This window comes from Mastomys coucha, unplaced genomic scaffold (assembly GCF_008632895.1).
Source record: "Mastomys coucha isolate ucsf_1 unplaced genomic scaffold, UCSF_Mcou_1 pScaffold6, whole genome shotgun sequence".
Classification (NCBI taxonomy): Eukaryota; Metazoa; Chordata; class Mammalia; order Rodentia; family Muridae; genus Mastomys; species Mastomys coucha.
Genome location: NW_022196912.1, coordinates 93,002,921 through 93,022,874, shown reverse-complemented (window position 1 = coordinate 93,022,874; position 19,954 = coordinate 93,002,921). Strand labels below are relative to the sequence as shown.

At 42.0% G+C, this 19,954-nt stretch overlaps 1 long non-coding RNA gene and 1 pseudogene across 2 annotated transcripts; both read left to right on the top strand.

Moving 5' to 3' along the window:
- Window positions 1–1,599: 1,599 nt before the first annotated feature.
- LOC116079579 lies at window positions 1,600–2,875 on the top strand. The gene is made up of 3 exons (XR_004114046.1): window positions 1,600–1,799; window positions 2,653–2,693; window positions 2,826–2,875. It is a non-coding gene; the product is annotated as an uncharacterized LOC116079579 (long non-coding RNA).
- A 12,383-nt stretch (window positions 2,876–15,258) lies between these two features.
- LOC116081061 lies at window positions 15,259–19,510 on the top strand (annotated as a pseudogene). Its single transcript, XR_004114708.1, has 2 exons — window positions 15,259–15,292; window positions 18,624–19,510. The product of XR_004114708.1 is annotated as a 4-hydroxybenzoate polyprenyltransferase, mitochondrial pseudogene (transcript).
- The last annotated feature ends 444 nt before the right edge of the window (window positions 19,511–19,954 follow it).

Genomic DNA, 19,954 nt, shown 5'->3' with positions numbered 1-19,954 from the left:
TGCGTTCAACCATAATGATAACTAGTGAACTTCTCCATGACTAAGGAGATGGCTCAGTGGATAGACTACTCGCCATGCAAGAGAAGAACCCACCAAGACTAGATTTTGTAGTCTGTATCTGTAATCCAGCACTTCTTCAGCAGCAGGAGACAAGAGAACCCTTAGAAGCCCATGGGGCAGCTAGCCTTGTATACACAGCTATTGGACCACGCAGCAAGAAACACTGGTTAAAAATAGTAGAAGGTGTGAGCGACAGCAGACCTTCGTGCAAATGTCATGTCACACTTTTGTGCGCATGCTCACAAACACACACATACATGCATAAAGACATACACCATACCAAAAAAAAAAAATGGAATCTTTTAATTCTTCTAAAAGAACAGATTGTTTTTAATAATCTGTTAATTCAGTCATTCATACGTTACTTACCGGTCCATTTATCCAATGGATGTTTAGTTTTTCATTTAGTTATTACACACTGGCCATCTTCTAGGCACTGTATGAGGTACTGAGGATTTTCTGGTGAATTCTGTGGTGGTTTGAATAGGAATGTCCCCCGTGTAAACTCATGTGTTTGGATGCTTGGCCCATAGGGAGTGGCACTATTAGGAGTTGCTGGAGTAGGTGTGACCTTGTTGGAGGAAGTGTGTCACTGTAGGGGCAGGCTGGCTTTGAGATCTCCTTGCTCAAGCTATGCTCAGTGTGGCACACAGTCTCCTTCTGCTGCCTATGGATCGAGATGTAGAGCTCTCAGCTCCATCTGCAGCACCATGTCTGTTGGCATGGCCTTCGCACCATGATGGTAATGAACTAAATCTCTGAAACTGTAAGCCAGCCCCAATTAAATATGTGCCTTTGTAAGAGTTGCCTTGGTCATGGTGTCTCTTCACAGCAATAAAACTTTAACTTAGACACAGATACCATCACATTTAACTCTGAGAACTGAAAAGCCAGAGCAAGAAAATGGGGAGAAGGTGCAGCAGCAGCAGCAGCAGCAGCAGCAGCAGCAGCAGCAGCAGCAGCAGAGAATTAGTAACCCTTAAAAGGAGTGCACAGTGCGCAACTTGAGAAAAGAGGAATGTTAACATCTATGGACACCCAAGGCAGATCAGGTGTTGTGCTGGGAATTTTCATATTTTTATCATATTTAGTTATCACATCAATTCAGTAAAGCATATTGTACAAAGTGAAACTGGAGATAAGTGTCTTGCCCAAGGGTGTCAATCAGAATCTGTTTGGCCTCCAAACTCTGTATTATCAGGAAGCAAAGCTAAGCAAGCTAGGGAGTGCTTTGTGGTCGCCACGCCCCTGAGCACCTGTGGGAAGGACTTGCCACCTCACCCCATGCTGTAGGTTCTCAGTGTCTCTGCCACCCACCTGGTATTGTTTAAGTAATTTCCTCTTTCCTTTGGACTTCAGTTATTATTTTTGTCCTCCTCCCCACTTTGGTTTTTTTTCTTGTTTTTGGTTTTGGTTTTGCTCATCAATGCCTCCTTTGGCTTTCACTCTGCTTTGCCGCTGATTTTTTCCCCAGGGACTCATGTTTCTGAAAGCCCATCTCTAGTTCTCTCTCTTCTTTCTTATGTCATATTCTGACAGCGTCTTCTTTCTGTGGCGCCTCCAGATACATACTTCCCAAGCCCTCCGGCCTCCTGAAGAGCCATCCCTCAGAATAAGGCTGCGCACCTGTAGTTCTGGTTCTGTGTTCCACCTGAGAAGATGGGTAACTACCTTTCCGGTAACTCTGCTTCTGGCTGGGAGAACTGAAGAAGTCTTACCTAGAAGTTGTTTGTACCAAGGTGAAGCCTGTTGCGTCCACTCCTCCTCCTTTCTCTGCCTGGCTCTGTAGGGGAAGGAATGGATTTATGGAAAGACTAGACACAAAACACTGCACACCTGTAGATACTGTTGAATATAGAAATCAATGCAAGGCTTTTAAAAGTATTATTGATCTGGGATGTGAATGGAATTAGGAATAGAAAGCTGAGTCCAAGTGAATCTTGTTTCTGGCTCATCATTTCTTGTGTGGAAATTTGGGGGTTCTCTGCTGGAACTCCCCTCTCTATCAGGAAGCAATGTGCCCTTGTGGTGGCTTAAAGGACAGTAGGGCAGTGTTTTTAGAAAAAAGAAAGAAATGTCCTATTTTTTAATGGCGATTTTAGCTTTTGAAAAGACTTAAACTTTTCTTTTACACTGGAGAAAGGAAATCAGTAAAATTATGGGTCCATTTTTGTCTTTATCTTCATTTGTTCTGATTGGCAGACTCTGTCAGCACTCTGCTCATTTCCCAAGACAATAGTGGAATGGTGGTCTTCCAAAAATTTCAGTTCTCCCTTGAAACTTTCTTACACTGTGTGCTAAGCACCTTAACCTTTCAGACAGTGTTGTAACTATAGATGGACCCTGTAATTCCAGATCCTGTTTAATGATTAAATGAAGATTTAATGAAAAATCAAACAGGGGAAGTTATGTGGTTTCTTCCAGATAAATCACCCTTTCTTGCCCCTTGGGTTAGAAGGGCCCTTTTCCATCCCTATGTGGAATGGCCCCTAAAAAGTTAATAGGATTCAGGGTTGCATTGGTGAGCAGGTGATTTAGTTGAAAGAAAATAAAAGTCCCAATTTGCTTTGTAATGATGAGTTTGTTTTTCAGATTCAGGAGCCACACAGGTGGAGGGCAGTTGGAGTGCTGAGGTGGGTGAGACCTGCCTTATGTAAGGAATGGTGACAGGTTAGGCTGGGTAAAGAAGAGGGCTAGAGGGAGAAGCGGGGGAGGGGAGAGGTGGTGATGCTGTATGTAATCACAGTGTGAAGTTTGCCTTGTAGGATGCAATATATTGAGATAGAAGAAAAAGAAGAAGGAGGAAGAGGAGGAGGAGAAGGAGGAGGAGGAGGAGGAGGAGGAGGAGGAGAAAAGGAGAAGAAGAAGAAGAAGAAGAAGAAGAAGAAGAAGAAGAAGAAGAAGAAGAAGGAGAAGAGGAGGAGGAGGAGGAGGAGGAGGAGGAGGAGGAGGAGGAGGAAGAAGAATCATCCCATGGAGCAGGGAAGATGACTGGTTAAGAGCATATACCACCCTTGTAGAGCATGACTCTCGGCACCCGCATCCTGCGGCTGGCTCACCACCTCCTGTAACTCCAGCTCCATGGGTACCTGCACACACATGCATATGCCCTCTCCCCCCACACACAATTAAAATAAAATAAACTTTTTAAAACCACTCATTACACACTGACTATTATGTGTAGGGCATTTTACTGACTTCATTTTAGTGATTGTAACACCTCAGAAATAGGCACTACTGTGTCCCTTTGACAGAGGCTCAGAGATGTTCAGAATCAAATACAAGGTTAGTCAGCTTGTAAAGGCCAGAACCAGAATCCAAATGGAGTTTCTTCTTACTCTAAAGACATGTCCTTAAAGATAGCACAAGTGTGAATGAGGAAGGAAAAGGCAGAAGTCACACGGCCACTGTGATAGGGGAGAAAAGGCCCTATGTTTTATGCATGACTGTGTCTTTCCGCCTTCATACTTGATAGGTGAGAAGCTGCTTTACTCCTTATTTCCATACATTAGCGAGGTGAAAGAATCCTACTTATCTCAATTTACAGAGCAAATGCTGTGGCATGGGTTCAATGAAAAAAATTCTCCCTGATGTTCCAATCTATTGCTGCTGCAATAAGGACAGAATTGTCAGAGCCACTCCTAATTAAACAGTCCAGAGCTTCGTTAGGAAGATGCGGCTGGATCCAAGACTTCCCAGGCAAGCACTGACATCACAGTTGACACTAATTGGTCCTTTGGCTGGCAGTCTTGTACAACATGGGAAGTGGACACTGAAAAGACAGGAGGGGCCCCAGGCTTGGGGAGAACACCTCATCTGAAGACTTGGAGAACATCGCTGTTAGCCAGGAAGGGAATTCCAACAGATGCAAGCTAGAGACTGGATAGAGAGTGTGACCTTGGCTTTCTCTACTTCAGTGAATCTGTGGACTTCTAGACCCAGGATTGTGTGAGTGTGTGTGTGTGACAGAGAGAGAGAGAGAGAGAGAGAGAGAGAGAGAGAGAGAGAGAGAGAGAGAGAGAGAGAGAGCTTGTAGAGGGATGGAACCTTGCAGATTGTCCTTTTGAGATGTGATAAGCATTCAGTAGACCAGGTCACCTTAGGAGACTTCCTGTATGAAAATGGATTTTAGTTCCTGTACAATAACTCTAATACAAACACAAGAAATCCTTAGAACAGATTAAGAAATCTCTAAAATGTGAGTACTTGAGTCTATCATTGATTTACTTTACATTTTGCCTCCTGAGCTCCTGAATGAAGAAAACTTGTTTTTATTCCAGATGTGTAGTCTTTATTGTCAAGTTGACTGGCTTTGCCTGGAAGACACACCTCTGGGCATATCTGTGAGAGTATTCTCAAATAACTTGAACTTGGGAGGGAGAATGTAACTGAATGTAAACAGTTACATGGGCTGAGGTCTCAGACTAAATAAAAAGAAGGGAGCAGGTCGGGCAGCAACATTTCTCTCCCTGCACTTCCTGTGTGTAAACACACTGTGACTGTCACTATGGTATGCTGCTGAATCATGCCTTCCCACCATGCCAGACAGCCCACAGCAATGAGGAAAAAATTATACCTATGCCTAGAGGCTTTTTTGTTTAAGAAATAGTGATAAGGGAGATAGAGAGTGAACAACAGAAAGTGTGTGTGTGTGTGTGTGTGTGTGTGTGTGTGTGTGAGAGAGAGAGAGAGAGAGAGAGAGAGAGAGAGAGAGAGAGAGAGAGAGAGAGAGAGAAACAGACAGGCAGATGTATCTTTCAATTCTTTAGACTATAACTTTAATAGTTTCTCTTTCATGTGACATCATCTATAATATTTTCTTGTTTTTCCTTCCATTTGTTTCATTGTAGATTTCACTATGACAGACTACACATACTTACAATTTTCTATATTTCATCACCAAGTGATACTGGTTTTGTTTCTGTATGTTCCTGGTATGTTCAGCATCATACCCATCCTATAAAAACCTTAGGTAATTCAACAGCAACCAAGTAGTGGCTACTTATCTCAGAAACCACACAACCTGACCCTGGCAAGAACACTTATGGATGCCTGTGCCTCTGTCCCCTTCTCTGTAGCCCTGGGGCAAGTTCACCAAGAGGTCTGGAAAGGGCACAGTTCTAGAAAGGTTGTGTATCCTCCTGAGAACTTCTGTGTGAGCATTTGGAAGGTTCTAGAAATGCTGCAATAGTTCCTTTGCAAGTTGCTTTTGACTACTTGTTCACCTATAACCTAGTTACTAAAACCGTTTCTTTATAAATCAGGCTGTGAATCTTTCATTCATTTTTCCCTTCCCCAGCCCCAAAGAATTCCATCAAAAGAGAAGGAGTATATATGTGTGTATGTGCTTGTGTATGTACGTGTGTGTCTGTGTGTGTATGTGTCTGTATATGCATGTGTGTGTGTATGTGTGTGCCTGTACACACACATGCCTACAACCTGAATCAATATTTTTAAGCCAGGCTGTGGTGGTGCATGCCTTTAATCCCAGCACTTAGGAGGCAGAAGCTGGTGGATATTTGAGTTTAGGTCAGCCTGGTCTACACAGTGAGCTCTAGGACAGCCAAAACTACATAGATAAACCCTGTTTTGAAATAAATTTCTGGAGTCATAAGCAGTGATAAAACTTTTATTATATGATGTGGTTTCTTCTGTGGGCTTAGTAAGTTGATTTATTTCCAAGGAGGCTACTTTACTTTCAGTCTCCCTAGAACTAGTCTGGTTTTCTGAACTTTCTGCTCCCATAATCTGTCCCAGCAGTTTGACCCTGTTCCCTTGGGTACTCTTTCCTAGCAAGGCTTTTCACAGGAGCATCTAGATGTGCTGTGGTTCTCTTCAGTGTGCTGTGCTGAGGACCTTCGTGGCCTGGTCAATGTGAGCGTCCCTTGGGAACTGCCCCAGGGCATACTGCCTGTGCTCTGGACTACACAGTGGTTCTCAACCTTCCTGATACTGCAACCCTTTAATGCAATTCCTCATGTTCTGATGACCACCCCCCCAACCATAAGATTATGTCATTGGTACTTCATAACTGTAATTTTGCTACTGTTACCAATCATAAATATCTGTGTTTCCCAATGATCTTAGGTGACTCTTATAAAGGGGGTATGATATGATATCCATAGAGGTGGTGACAGACAGGTTGAGAACCTCTGTTCTATAGACTGGGGTATCTGGTCTTTGCATCCAGGAGAATCATTGGATTTGATTTTCAAAAGTACCATTTTGGGGGAGTCAGGGTGTCCTTCCTTGGCCTCTCTGGGACCACTGACAGCATGGCCAGCTGTGGAACCACTTCCGAGCTTCAACACCTGTGCAGAAGAGCAGTTAGAAGTGAGAATTTCTAGCTAGGGAAGAGAAAGGAAGCCACTTCCTCTTTTTAAAGGAAAGGTAGTGTGGTTCTTATGGTTTGAGTACTGTGGAATAGCACTTGAAATTTCTTTTTTCCACAATCAAAAGTTGTGTTCAAAGCTTTGAAGAATATATCCATTAACAATACTGAATGTGCTCCTTTTCTCTCTCTCTTTCTTTCTTTCTTTTGTCCTTTTTTTCTTTTTCTTTTTGGAGGCAGAATTTCTCTGTATACCCCTGGAACTCACTCTGTAGACCAGGCTGACCTTGTATCTATTTCTTTTATGATACTAAGAAGGTCTTACCAAGTTCTTACGTTATACCAGGATTGTGCTAAGTATCTTACAAGCAATATTTTGTTTGAGGCTCTCAAAAATGTATATTGAAGCAAGTATTATTATCAATCCCGCTTAATAAATGAGAAAGGACGCTTCTTAAGATGTTAAAGGAAAAGGCAAATAGCTATGTTTTTAAAAAGATACAATTCTTGTCTCAGAAGTGCAGAACATTATTAGAAGCCCGAGAAGGAATCTTAGAGGTTGTTGTAACACCATCTTCTTTGATAAAGAAAAGTTCTAAGAGGTCCAATCACTTACCTAAGGACCCACAGAAACTAGAAACAAAGCTTGAATGCGAACTCTATCTTAGTACGTGTGCCACAATATGCTGCTTTCCTTCAGGACCTTAGAATATTGTAAGTGGTACCACCGCCACCCTCTGGCCTCCAACACTGTGTCTGTGGAACTGGGCCTGTCCCTAAGGTGTGAATGAGGACTCCAACAGCACGTAGGTGCTAAGAGAAGATCACTGTGTCCCAAGAAAGCCCAATAGGGAAAAAGCCATCTTAGTGGACCTCTGATGTAGGTAAAAGATCTGAACCTGTGGCTGTGATGTAAAACCATGAGTAAGAGTAATTTGGAGAGGAAAAAGGCTTATCTGGCTTACATGTCCTAAGTACAGTTCATCACTGAGGGAACCCAAGGCAGGCATTCAAGCAGGGAAGGGACCTGCAGGCAGGAACTGCAGCAGAGGCCATGGAGGAATGCTACTTAGTGGCTTTCTTGCCCTGCTGCACTCAGTTCAAGTTCTTATATACACCCAGACCACCTGCCCAGGAATTTCACTGGCCATAGTAACCGCCCAAATCAATAATTAATCAAGAAAATGCCTCAAGGACTTGCTTATAGGCCAATATGATACAGGCATTTTTTTTCAATTGAGGTTCCCTCTTTCTATTGACCATGGCTGTGTCAAGCTGACAAAAAGAAAAAAAAACAAAAAACAAAAAACAAAAACAATCTCACCAGTATACTGTATAGGGAGAAGAGAATAGGCATTCTGATGAAAGTGTTGAGTTCCAAGGACTCAGGTGAAGGAGTTATGGGAGACAGAAGATTATTCTGAGCATTGTATGCTGAGTGTATGAGAGAAAGGAGAAGGCAGAAAAAAAAAGATAATGGAAATAATCTAGGTGTAAAATAATGAAATCCTGTGCAAAGTTGAGGACCAAATAGGAAAGGAAACTTTTCATATGGTTGACAAGGTTTAGGGTATTTGAGGGTCTGGACCAACCTTTGGGTGAATGTTCAGAAGGTTAAGGTGTCTTTGGGAAGCAGGAAGGATGTGGTTCAACTGGGGTCAGAGCAGGGAGCAAAGGCTACTGGGCTCAAGTGCAGTTGGTTTGCACACTATTGATTTTCCTGAGCAGACCATTTTCACCCCATCGGTTTTCTCAGTTGATTGGGCTGTGTTTTCTTGTTGGTCAGAGGTCACGCTGCTCCTTTTAGATTCATTTTTGGCCTCTTGCTACTTCCTCTTGTTAGCGTGTACCGCTCCAATCATGACTGCCAACTATTGACCAAATGTGACATTCCCACCTGATAGTTTTATCGTTCGGTGACAAGCTGAGGGTGCCATCAAGAAGCTGAACTCACAAAAGAATTTAGCCCTAGCTCAGCCGTCTGTAAAGAGGTGTCACTGATGCTGCCACAGTGAAATTGGGATCACAGAAAACTACATTGTCTATGAAAGTTAGATGCTTGGGTGGACCAGAACAAGTAGATCAGAAAGTTATGACTTCTCTGCTCACACTGCCCCCATACAGCTGAGCCAAGAGTATGGGACAGAGCGACAAAATAACCTTGAAAAAATTCCTTTGTTATTCCCTGGCTTGTTTGATTTTCCTTCTCTCTAAAGTCAAAGGTTCATATTGATGCCTGATGAGTTCATAGACGAAAGTCAGGATTTATGGATCTCAGCTGGGTCCTTGGCACATCTGTCACCATTTTACATTTATAAAGTAAGGATGCTGATGTTTGCTGAATCTACCTCCTTTGGTTGAGATAATGTACCTGAAATGCCTGACACACTTTTAAAACTTGGTTCCAGCCCATCAACTCAGGACCAGGATCGCCTTGAAGAAAATTCCACTCTTTCCAGAAGTTTAGGGGAATTAATAACCCAGAGGAAACTGGCCCTGGCAGTGAGATCTCGTGGGGTCAAACAGTGTTCTTAGGCCAACAGCCATGAAAGAGGCAGGTTGAAACAAGAGGCTAGCTGGCCATAGAAGCACTATATCTCCTTGTTGTATTTATAAAGCTCATTGCTAAATGCTAAGGAAAATAAATTGATTTCCATCTTTACTGATGTGTTAAAATTGCTACAACACCTCATATTACCAAATGGATTTACTGTATAAATTGGAACATAATTGGTACTCCAGGCAGGCCACAAATCTACTTTGGCGGGAGCACATCACTCACAGTACATCGATTATAAAAATTAGTTAATTCAAGACAAACGTTGCATTCTCTGAAGCCTAGCACATATCCCTTAGAATCTTTCATGCATTACTGCTATGAAATAAAAAGATAGATCCATCAGGTCACTTGATTCTCTGCAGGCCTGATTTAGAAGGCACTTAGGCTGGTGTATCCACCAAGAGATAGATTTCATTTATTAAACCTGCCAGGCAGGATCCTAAATGATGGGACTTAGTAATAGTGCACTAATCTGTTGCTTTTATTTACTGCTTCTTGTCTCACCAGTGTAAATCTTCTCAGGGAGGAATGTCCCCTAATTCTTTCAATTTGACTTTCCTCATGAGAAACAGGGGAAAGGTGCATCCTCATGAGAACTAGCGTGATTTAAATGTCTCTGGGCCATGGTTAATGTTGATGATCCACCCAAATCCTCTCCAATAACTTAGTCATGGTGGCAGGGGGTGTGTATGGGGGACAGCAATCTGGGCTTAGATGTGCTTTGACTTCCAACAGTCAGGACCTGCAGCTTTCTTTAAGTAACTGTCTTCAGGCTACCTCCTGGAGCTTCTTCTACCACACAGAGAGGCAGGTGTGCCTAAGCATTAATGTTTCCCGAGGTGGCCCTTAAACCACTGATGGATGGGTTCAGGAATGCAGAAGCCCAGTTCCCTTCATGTGGTGTAACTCACACTCCAGAATTCTCTGGAGGACAAGTTAAAGCCATCCTTGGGAATTTGTGTGGTTTCTGCCTTTTCAAGGCTTGTTTTCCCCATGCCCTTAGTGGGCCCCCTTGAGAGCACCTTCTTAATAAATCATGTTTGTGTGACTCTTTGCTCTGGGTTGGCTTCTAGAAGTAATTTGAAGCATTCTAAATGTTAGCTATAGGATGTGCACTTCAAGTCTCCCATCTCATTTAATCACCGTGATGCACTTCGTAAATTAAGCTCATGTCCACTTTCTCATTTAATTTTTATAATAAACTTTACAAATTAGTGTTCCCATCACCCTCATTTTATATGTGGGGATATAAAACTTAAAAGAGTAAGAGTCTTGGCTACTATTTATCTATTGTTACATCAAAAACTACCACACAACTCAGAGGACTAAAACAATGTTTATTTTTCTCATGTATCTGCAGTTTGGAGAAAGATTGGTAGAATCAGCTCTGATGAATGAAATACCGGATGCACTTTTAAAACTTAGTCCCCGCCCTGGTTAGTTAGTTAGAGCACCTGCCCTGAGAGTGCATGCCTACCACCTCCAGGGCTCACTCACATTGCTGACAATAGGGTACTAGCCATGGCTTCTCTCCACATAGGATCTGTATGGAGTACCTTGGGCTTTCTCACAGTTTACTGCAATAGTAAACATCTTAGGAAACAGAAGAGCATGAGTCTTTGAAAACCTATCTTTGGAAACTTGCATATGGTCCCACTTCTACTGCTTCTGTTGACCAAAAATCTACAGCATCCAGAAGGTAAATGTATCTTTGATGGTTAAAAATGCTTATTTATGTTTTTGTATACCTGTGTCTGTGTGGGTTGCATGGGTCATTGTATGTGTGTAGAGGTCAGAGAGCAATATTTGGGAACCCAGTTCTTCTACCATGTGTGTCTCAGGGATTGAATTCAGGTCTCCAGGACTGGCAGCAAGCTCCTTCACCTGCTGAATCTTCTTAATGGTCCTAAGATCTACTTTTTTGATGGGTGTAGTATACAAGAATTTTGGGATTATAATTTCATTTATTTTAAAAACCTCTTACAAAAACTCTAGCTCAAGTGGGCCTCAGAATCCTCATGTAGGCAAGGATAGTCTTGAATTTCTGATCTTCGTTCTTCTGCCTTCTGAATGCATAGATTTGAAATATTACCATTCTATGGTTTTGTACATACACACATTGATAATGCTACTACCGATGCAAAGTTATAAACATTCTCTCTACTTCAAACATTTTCTTGTACCCTTTGGTGGTTTATGTTTTTTTTTTTTCATTTTTCTGCCTGTGGTGAGAGTACTTAAGATGAGATCTACCCTCTTAACAACATTTTAAGTGTTAATACAGTACTGCTAGCTGTAACAAGCAGTGTAGTAGGTTGTGTGAGAGCTCTGTAGGGTGTATCAACTTCATACAAATGAAAATTTATGGTCACTGTGTAGTCCACTTTCACTATCATAACAAATATTAGAGGTAAATCAACTTTCCAGTCGTTATGACTTCATGGTTGATGTTCATAGTCATACTGTTCCATAGCATTTAGGCCTATACAATGACCTAATTTTATTTCACTATATCTCACCTAAATGTTCTACCATCTCCCAGTAGCACCATTATATTTAGCAATCAACAAAAAGGGGGCACTAATAGATATGTTTTTAGCATTGTTGAAAATATCAAAAATTCACAGCAACCTCTTGGTACATTGCAGATGTTCAGATATAGTTTATATTTTCAATAGTCAAGAATAGAGAGTGTAATTATTCTGGGAATGGAATGAGCAGAGTAAAATTGAAATTGAGTGTTCATGTTCAAAGAAACCAAGTGGAGACCAGGTCTTTGTGGAAACACTAAATATATAGCTTCTGTTGAACAACAACTCTCCATTTTCTCTCCTCTGAAGCTCTGGTAAACCATTTTATGCTTTGCTCCTATGAGCTCAATTATTTGTCTTGCTTCTTTCCAAAATATAATCATGTGTTGTTTGTCTATCTTTGTTGAACCTGTTTCACTTAGCCCAGTGTTCTCTAGAGCTATCCATGTTGTTAAAACTAACAGAATTTTCTTTTTTATGGTTGTAAAATATTCCTTTGCACATATATGTACATTTTCTATGTCTATTCATCTACCATAAGCATTTAGATTATTTCTAGATCTTGGATATCATGAACAATGCTGTGATGAACAGTTATCTCTTTAAGATCTCGACTTCTGGATATATCCACAGATGTGGGAGAAGAAATGTTTTTAAACTACCATACTGGGCCATGATAGTTAGAGGTAAAGACAGGATTCAAACCCAGGCCTTCCTAAACCCTTAGCCAATCCTTTGGCTTCTAAGTTCATTTGTATTGGTCACTCCTTCCTTCTGCCTATGTGCTTAGCTCTTCTCTATCTTAATGTCCTGTCCTCCATCAAGCATACATTAGAATCATCAGATGCCTTTTAAGATGGATAGTTTACCTTGGTGTGAAGGATCCTATAAGTTGCATATTATCAGTAGTTGGAACAGAAGATAAACAAAATTTTAATTGGAAATTGTAGTCCAATTTGAGATTTTAAGAAGATCTTAACAGTAGAGATTTACTTTTAAAATATGTATTAAGTAATCAATACCCAGAAATAGGTCTCTATGGCTAGATGGCAGACAAGGACATGTGAATAGAATATGTTTGGATTCTGGACAAAGACCAAGCTTGAAAATTAGAGCTGTCTGACACCAGGCTTCAGTAAATAAGTGATGGGGAAAAAAGCCACAAGGTGTGGGGTGAGCCCAGGGCAGACAGCTGGGAACTAGCAGCCATTTGTGAAGAGAAATCAAGAGACTCGAGCATTGTTACATTGGGTTTCAGCACAGTACATATAGGAGCCTGGCCTACAGTTTGGAGTATGATGTAGATATTGTTAACATCATAAGAGAAAAGTAGATAAAATTAGGACACATGGCTAGAGAGAAAGAAACTAGAGTCTGAGTTATCATGATGCTGAACTATCAATACACACCTCTCCCCCACCCCACACACACACACACACATATACACACACACACATGCACATGCACAAACTCTGGGATGAAGAGTTTAGAGGATACCCAGAGGCTATGACAAAACTCGAGCTTTATTCATTTAAAAATTTTAATTTATTTTATGCATGTAAGTGTTTGGCCTCTATATATGTCTGTGTGTCATATGCATGCCTGCTACTAACAGAGGCCAGAAGAGGAAGTCAGGTGCCCTGGAACTGGAGTTATGGATGGTTGTGAGCTACCATATGGGTACTGGGAATTGAAAATGGGTCCTCTGTAAGAGGAGCAAGTGTTCTTAACTACTGAGTCATCCATCTATCTGGGTCCCAAGAACTTGGCTTAAATGAAAACAAACCTGATTTAAAAAAAAAAAAATCAGCCCAATGGCTTTTGCTGTACAGTCTTGGGAATTACATTGGAAAGTTTTCATCTTCAGTTCATTAGCTGTCAAAATGGGGATGATAAAACTATTTTGCAATGTTAAAAATGCTATCTATAATACATACCAAACTCTTAGTACATAGTAGGTATTTGTATGCCTCTTTCTGAATTGTCAGAGACAGAGGATATACTTTCCCTGGGAGTAGAAGTTGGTCATCAATGTAAAAATGAACTGAATTGAGTCTGGCACCTAAAAGAGTTCTCAGTTGACCTCCCAGCCAAGCTAGATTCAGTTTTCTGGAATTCCTCATTTGTAATAGACTAGTCCTTGCTCTGTGGTCAATGGAATCTGTTTACTATGAGCCATGTGCCTTTGTGTGGATGAATAGCTTAAGACACACATCAGAGGCAGCATCAAGGAGAGAACCATTGCATTTTCAAGCTGGAGGTAGATATAACACCAACATAGATACCTGAGGCCTGTGGAGGAAAAATGGCATACTTGAATTCACCCACCTAGTCAAAGGGAAGGAAGAAAATGGAACCTGGTCACTCTGGATTTTTTTGTGGCAAATGTTAGCACCACCAATGTTGAAGGTACTCCAAGTTTCAATAATAATAGCAACAGTTGGAACTGTTATTATTGATATTTACTGCATTGTGCTTTGTGTTTGTATGCCATTAAATCCCCACTGCTCTGGGAGATACAAAGCATGACTGTCTCCACTTGAAGCGGAGGAACATTGCCCAATATCATGAATCTAGGAAGCATCCACTCTAACATCTGTCTTTGTATCCCTTACCCTTGACTCTGAGGCTATCCTTCGGCCTATGCTTGTCAGTAGCTGGGAAGGTAATGACTACAGAGAACAGCTGATAACTAGTGAGTGGTCAGTCCCAATGTGGTGGCCTTCTCATTCCCTTTTGATATTGTTTCTGAGTCCTGTCTGGCTTGGTAGTTCTCCCTCTGCCTCTCTTTAAAACCCTGTGGCAATATTCTGTTGCTACTTGTTTGAGGTTTTTGAGACAGAGCGTTAACCTATAGCCCAGGATGGCCTAGAACTCACTATGTAGCTTAGGCCTGCCACAAATCCATGGAAATCCTCCTGCCTCAATGTCCTTAGTGCTGGAATTATGAACATGAGCCACCACATCTGGCTTGATATCTCTTAAAAAGTCAAGGGATTTCTAATAAACATCAAAGATTAGGGAAAGAACGAATAGTTAAAAGGATTAGGAGAAGCTGAAAATTGACTTAAAAGGCAGCCATGTGCCAGTAGTGGGATCTGAGACTGGGTCTTGCTAAGGAGTTGGGTTTCATATTGAAGTTGCTTCTTCGTTGTTTTGTTGACTTTTTTTCTTTTTAATTTAGTGTGCAGGCATGTGTACGTGCATGTGTGCACTTGCCAGTGCATATGACACTGCATGTGTGGAGGTCAAGATATTTTTGAGGAATTCCTTCTAGCTTTATGTGAGTCCTAGGAATTAAACGCAAATCACTTTATGCTCTAAGTTATTGTGCTAGCTCTTGTTTTGCTTTTCTCGAGGCTCGCTTCGAACTCGCTTTGTAGCTAAGGATAATCTTGAACTCCTAATCCTTCTGCTTTTGCTTCCAAAATGCCAGGGTTTAGGTTATGTAGCATCATACCCAGGCTTGAACTTGCCTTTGTTTCTGCAATTCCAAATCAGAAGGCTCAAACAAGTCATTCCTATTCTTCTAGGGACTGGTTAAACACACACACACACACACACACACACACACACACACAGAGACACACATGGGGTGGGGAGGAGAGGGATAGGAGGAGGAGTGAGAGGGGGAGGGGAAAAGACTTGGTGAGTACTAGCCCTGGATTTTATGCAGTGCATAGTATCAGATCCACTGCTTTGCTGAGAGAAGATCCCAGGTTAATTTTTAGACACTGGCTTAGTTCCCTTATGGTATACATCAGCCAAGTGTTAGAATGTGCTGTTTAGGCATCTATAACCTTTTACAAGGTAAGAGTTTAGAAGAGCCAGTTCTAATCTGCATCTAGAGCCCCAGAGATTCGTGTTAGCCTGGCACACATGTGGATCAGTAGGGTCCTGACAGAGAATAGATGGCATCCTCAATTCTTTTTCTAAGATGACTTTGAGAAGGTGTAAGTAGGGTTAGGGAAGCATCATTTATTCATTTATTCATCTACCTACCTACCTTCTCACTGCTTAGTACTTGCTGTATACTAAACGCTAAACTCTGTTTTAAGTACTGAGGAAGCAAGAACAATAGGACACCAGGGTCAGGGTATGGCAGTAGTACTGTGTATTTACTCTTAGTTATCAATGTGATTAGGTTGAGAGACACCCAGGACACCTATGGGGTGTCTGTGATGGGTCTTGGAGATGATTAGATGATTAGATCATCAGGGTGCTAAGGTAATGAGTGCATTCAGAAGATGCTGGCACTGCTAGGAGGCCATAGAAGGTTAGAGGTGGGGCCTCTGTGGAGGAAGTAGCCACCCAAGGTGCTATTTTGGGGGATATGTCTCCCCCTAGTCTTTTTGGTATTCCATTCCTCTGATTTCCCACTGCCATGATGTTGAACTGCTCTGTCATATCCTTCCAACAATGATGAAATTAAATCCTCTCTCCCTTTAATGTATTCATTTGAGTATTTAGGTCATGAATGTGCACAAATAACTAATATATTTATGGTAATGTTTGATCAAGAACAAATTCTCTGTGCTGCTTCACCTATACACCCCTGCAAAGCCCCTAATGGGAGTGTTGTGTGGAGAATAAAGAGATGTAAAGTGTAGTTATTGGCTGAGACAGAGAAGTTGGTAGGGCCATGGAGAAGACTTCTCCTTGCTTTACCAAGTGCCTTAAGTTAAAATCTTACTTACTAGCTGTAATCTGGCCCCAAACATTGTATATAATCATTTTTTTTTACTACAGCAAAAATTGCTTCTGCCTTTGCTCTCTTCATCTTGGTCCTCAGGCCATTTCTTTTAGAGGTTGTCCTCTCTGTCCCTGAAGAATTTGGTGCTGTGTCTAGGTTTCTTCCCTGATCAAGCTTATCTGTTGGAATAATAGAAGATAATCTACATTTACCCTGTAATTTGTGGAGGGATAATATGACTTTCTGATCCTGGGTGTCAGCACCTCCTTTATCTGGTAGCTAATGCCGGAAATCCTATCTTCATGGCTCATTTCCTTTGCTTAGCTTTGGTATACAGACAATATCAGGGGATGGATATAGTTAAGGCACTTGTTGCTCTTGAAGCTGAAGCTCATGAAGTGTTCCCAGCTTCAATTCCCAGAACCCACATGGCAGCTCACAACCATCTATAACTCCAGTTCCAGGCATCTTCTGACCCTTGTTGGCCTAAGGCACACATGTGGTACTCATATGCAGACAAAACACGAAAACACATATAGTCATTCTAAAGACAATGCTAACTAGGAAGAAGAGAAGGGGGTACTGAGAGATAACCTAAGAAGGCTAACAGCATGCAGGAGTCTCTACTGCCAAAGCAGCTTTCCCTGGGGCCAGCTCTCCTTGGATAATGGCTAAGAGTCTAGTCTATTCATTGATCCTTCTACCTCAAAGAAGTTTTCCCTTTATCTCACTCTTCCTCCCCTTCCTACCCCCCCTTTTTTTCCATTTTGTAGTTTAATGATTTTAATGCAGACATGGGTCTGAGGAACCGCCAAACTCCTTGCACTACTCATTTATAGTCATTGCCTTTTCAACCCAACTACTGGGAACCACCCATCTGTTCTCCAGCACTGTAACTTTGTCTTTGCAAAGCTGACATATAAGTGAATTATACAACGAGTAACCTTTTGAGATTGGCTTCTTTCACTCAGCCTAATGCCACAGAGATTCATCCAAATTGACAAGCAGTAAGCCATCTGCTTTTGTTCTCTCACATGTTGGATCTATTCGCATTCAACAACACAGTGCCTGCCATCTAGAGACTGGATCATTGTAGCGTCTGTTGTTCAACTCTTATTAACACTCTGTAGTTTAGTCAGGCTCATTTGTTTGCAAGGAATACTCATTTGACTTTTCTCTAGGAGAAAATGGAAGTTCATTGTTGGGATTCAGGCTCTCCTTGGAATCTAACAAAGAAGGCCCAGTGTGGCCAGGCCTGGAAGCAGGAGGTGGTTTTGGATCCAAGGCAGCTTTTGAGGATTTTGCTCTCTTAGACCCACAGCTCCTCTTCCTGTGACTGTGTGCTCTGTTTGCACTCTTCTGATTAGATATGGCAAATTCAGCACATGGTCCACCATTGCCCCAAAACAATTCTTTAGCAATGGTCCTTTCTTCTAGCTGGAGCTTTAAATGTAAATTCCTGAGGATCAATCTGATTGGCTCTGCTCATTATTCAAAAAACATCACAAGCCTGTGATCCTTTGATAGTCTCTGAACTACCTTCAGTCTGATCTACGGTAGATCCTGTCAGATCCTGTGGTCTGGTAGAGTAGAATCCGTAGGAGGGAGAACTTATAGGAAGAAATGGTTCACAGTTCTAATATTCTCCATTAAGAAGATGTTAATGAAAGACTTTGGATGATGTGTTCATTTCTTCACACATATCCTTTGACCAAAAAAGATATTAAGAGAAGTGTATTTGAACCATCTTGTTTGGCCTTAAGCATACTTAAGCATACTGTTTTCACAAAGCTATACTTTGTCATGTCACTTTGTTGGTTTTTAGTGAGAAAAGTGCTATGAAAGAGCTCTATTGTATTGATGATATCATTTTCTTTGTTGAAGGTATTTTCTACTTTGAAGTTCCATGTGAGAAATTTGTTTTAAGCATAAACTTAAGGACACATTGCTTCCCTAAGGAACTGTGCATTTCCTATCTCATGAACAAAGAAGACCATCCAACATATTCAAGTCTCTTTCTATGTTGGTGTCCAGAAAATCTAGTTTCTGTAAACCAAAGTTAAGCTCTAGCACACACACCCAGCCTGTTACCATCTGTATATCTGTGTTTGTATTTGTTACAGTTTCTATTGTGCCGACTAAATAACATGGCCAGACTTGGGCAGGAAAGAGTTTATTTTGCTTGTTCTTCCTTATCATTGGTCATCGAAGGCAGTCAAAGCAGGAACTGAAACAGGTCAGGAGCCTGGAGGCAGGTTGATGCAGAGGCCATGGTGGAGTGCAGCTTAACTGGCTTGTTCAAAATGGCTTGCTCAGCTTACTTTCTTATAGCAACCAAGGCCATCATTCATGGGTGTCACCAATGAACTGGGCCACTAATTAAGATAATGTGCTACAGGAGGGGCTAGCATGGAGTCTGAAGGCCTTATGGTCCGCATGGCTGCAAAGTCCTGAGCTTCGGGGGCGGGACCGGTGAGCCCCAGCCACAGGTCGCAGGGCTCAGCCTGTCTGCCACGGTCCTGGTGAACTTGGCGCCTAGCCCGCTCCAGTCCTACCTGTGCCTCGTGTGCCTGGACAAGCCCATCAGTTACAAGGACAGCAAATCGCCAATTGCTGCTGGAGACATTTCAACCTTCCAGTCCTTCATCTTCCTTGGGGGACAGCTGACCTTGGCACTGGGTGTTCTCCTGTGTTTGAACTACTACAGTATAACAATGGGAGCAACGTCCTTACTTCTTGTCGTCACTTACCCAATAAGGAAAAGAATCACGTTTTGACCTCAGACAGCCTTGGGTTGACTTTTAATTGGGGTGCATTACTCAGATGGTCTACTGCCCAGTGCTCCTATGACCCAGCTGTATGCCTGCCTCTTTATTTTTCTGGAGTTATATGGACACTGATATATGGTACTAATTAATGCTCACCAGAAGAAGAAAGCTGATGCTCTGATTGGCCTGAAGTCCACAGCACTGCTGTTCAGGGAGAACACCAAGCAGTGGCTCAGTGGCTTTGGGGTCGCCATGGTGTGAGGACTGAGCCTGATGGGAGCCACCAGTGGTACTGTTCCCTACAATGCTGCTGTGGCTGTGGTGTGGGAGTCCACCAGGCTCACCAGATTTACACTGTAGACATCCGCAGAGCAGAGGACTGCTGGGATAAGTTCACCTCCAACCGCACAGTAGGAATGCTCCTGATCTTAGGGATTGTCCTTAGAAATCTGTGCAAAGAAAAGACAAAAGAAGCAAAAGAAGCTGAGGCTGTTGGAGTAGAAAGTGAGCAGACAAGCTGAGCTCAGTCCCTCAGGAAGCAGAGGCAGGAAAAGTGTGAGGTCAAGGCATCGAGTGACATAGCAGGACCTTGTCTCAAAGAAGCAAACCAGCTAGAGTTGTAGCTCGTGGGAAGAGTGCATGGCCACCATGTAGTATGCCCAAGGCTCTGGGTTTCTCCTAGCAAACAAACTCATTTGTAAAACTCTCAGGGCTTGAGACCGCATTGTTAGATTTGGAGGAGCAATTTGTTAAAGAAGTGAGAAAGCAGCACGACTGTCCCAGGGACCTGGGGTTAGGTAGACCCCAGTGTTTATGTTGTGCAGCCTTCTGTCCTTGTTCCTTCTCATTCGAAGTTTCAGGAACTTCAGAAAACACCTTGTGTAACTCATCTAATGGTTTTTATGAAATGGCCATATGCCTTATTTTATTTCTCACTAAAAAGCTCCTGTAAGAAGTTGGGGCACATTTTTCTTTATTGTGATCTTTACTCACTGCCAAAGCTGTAATTCA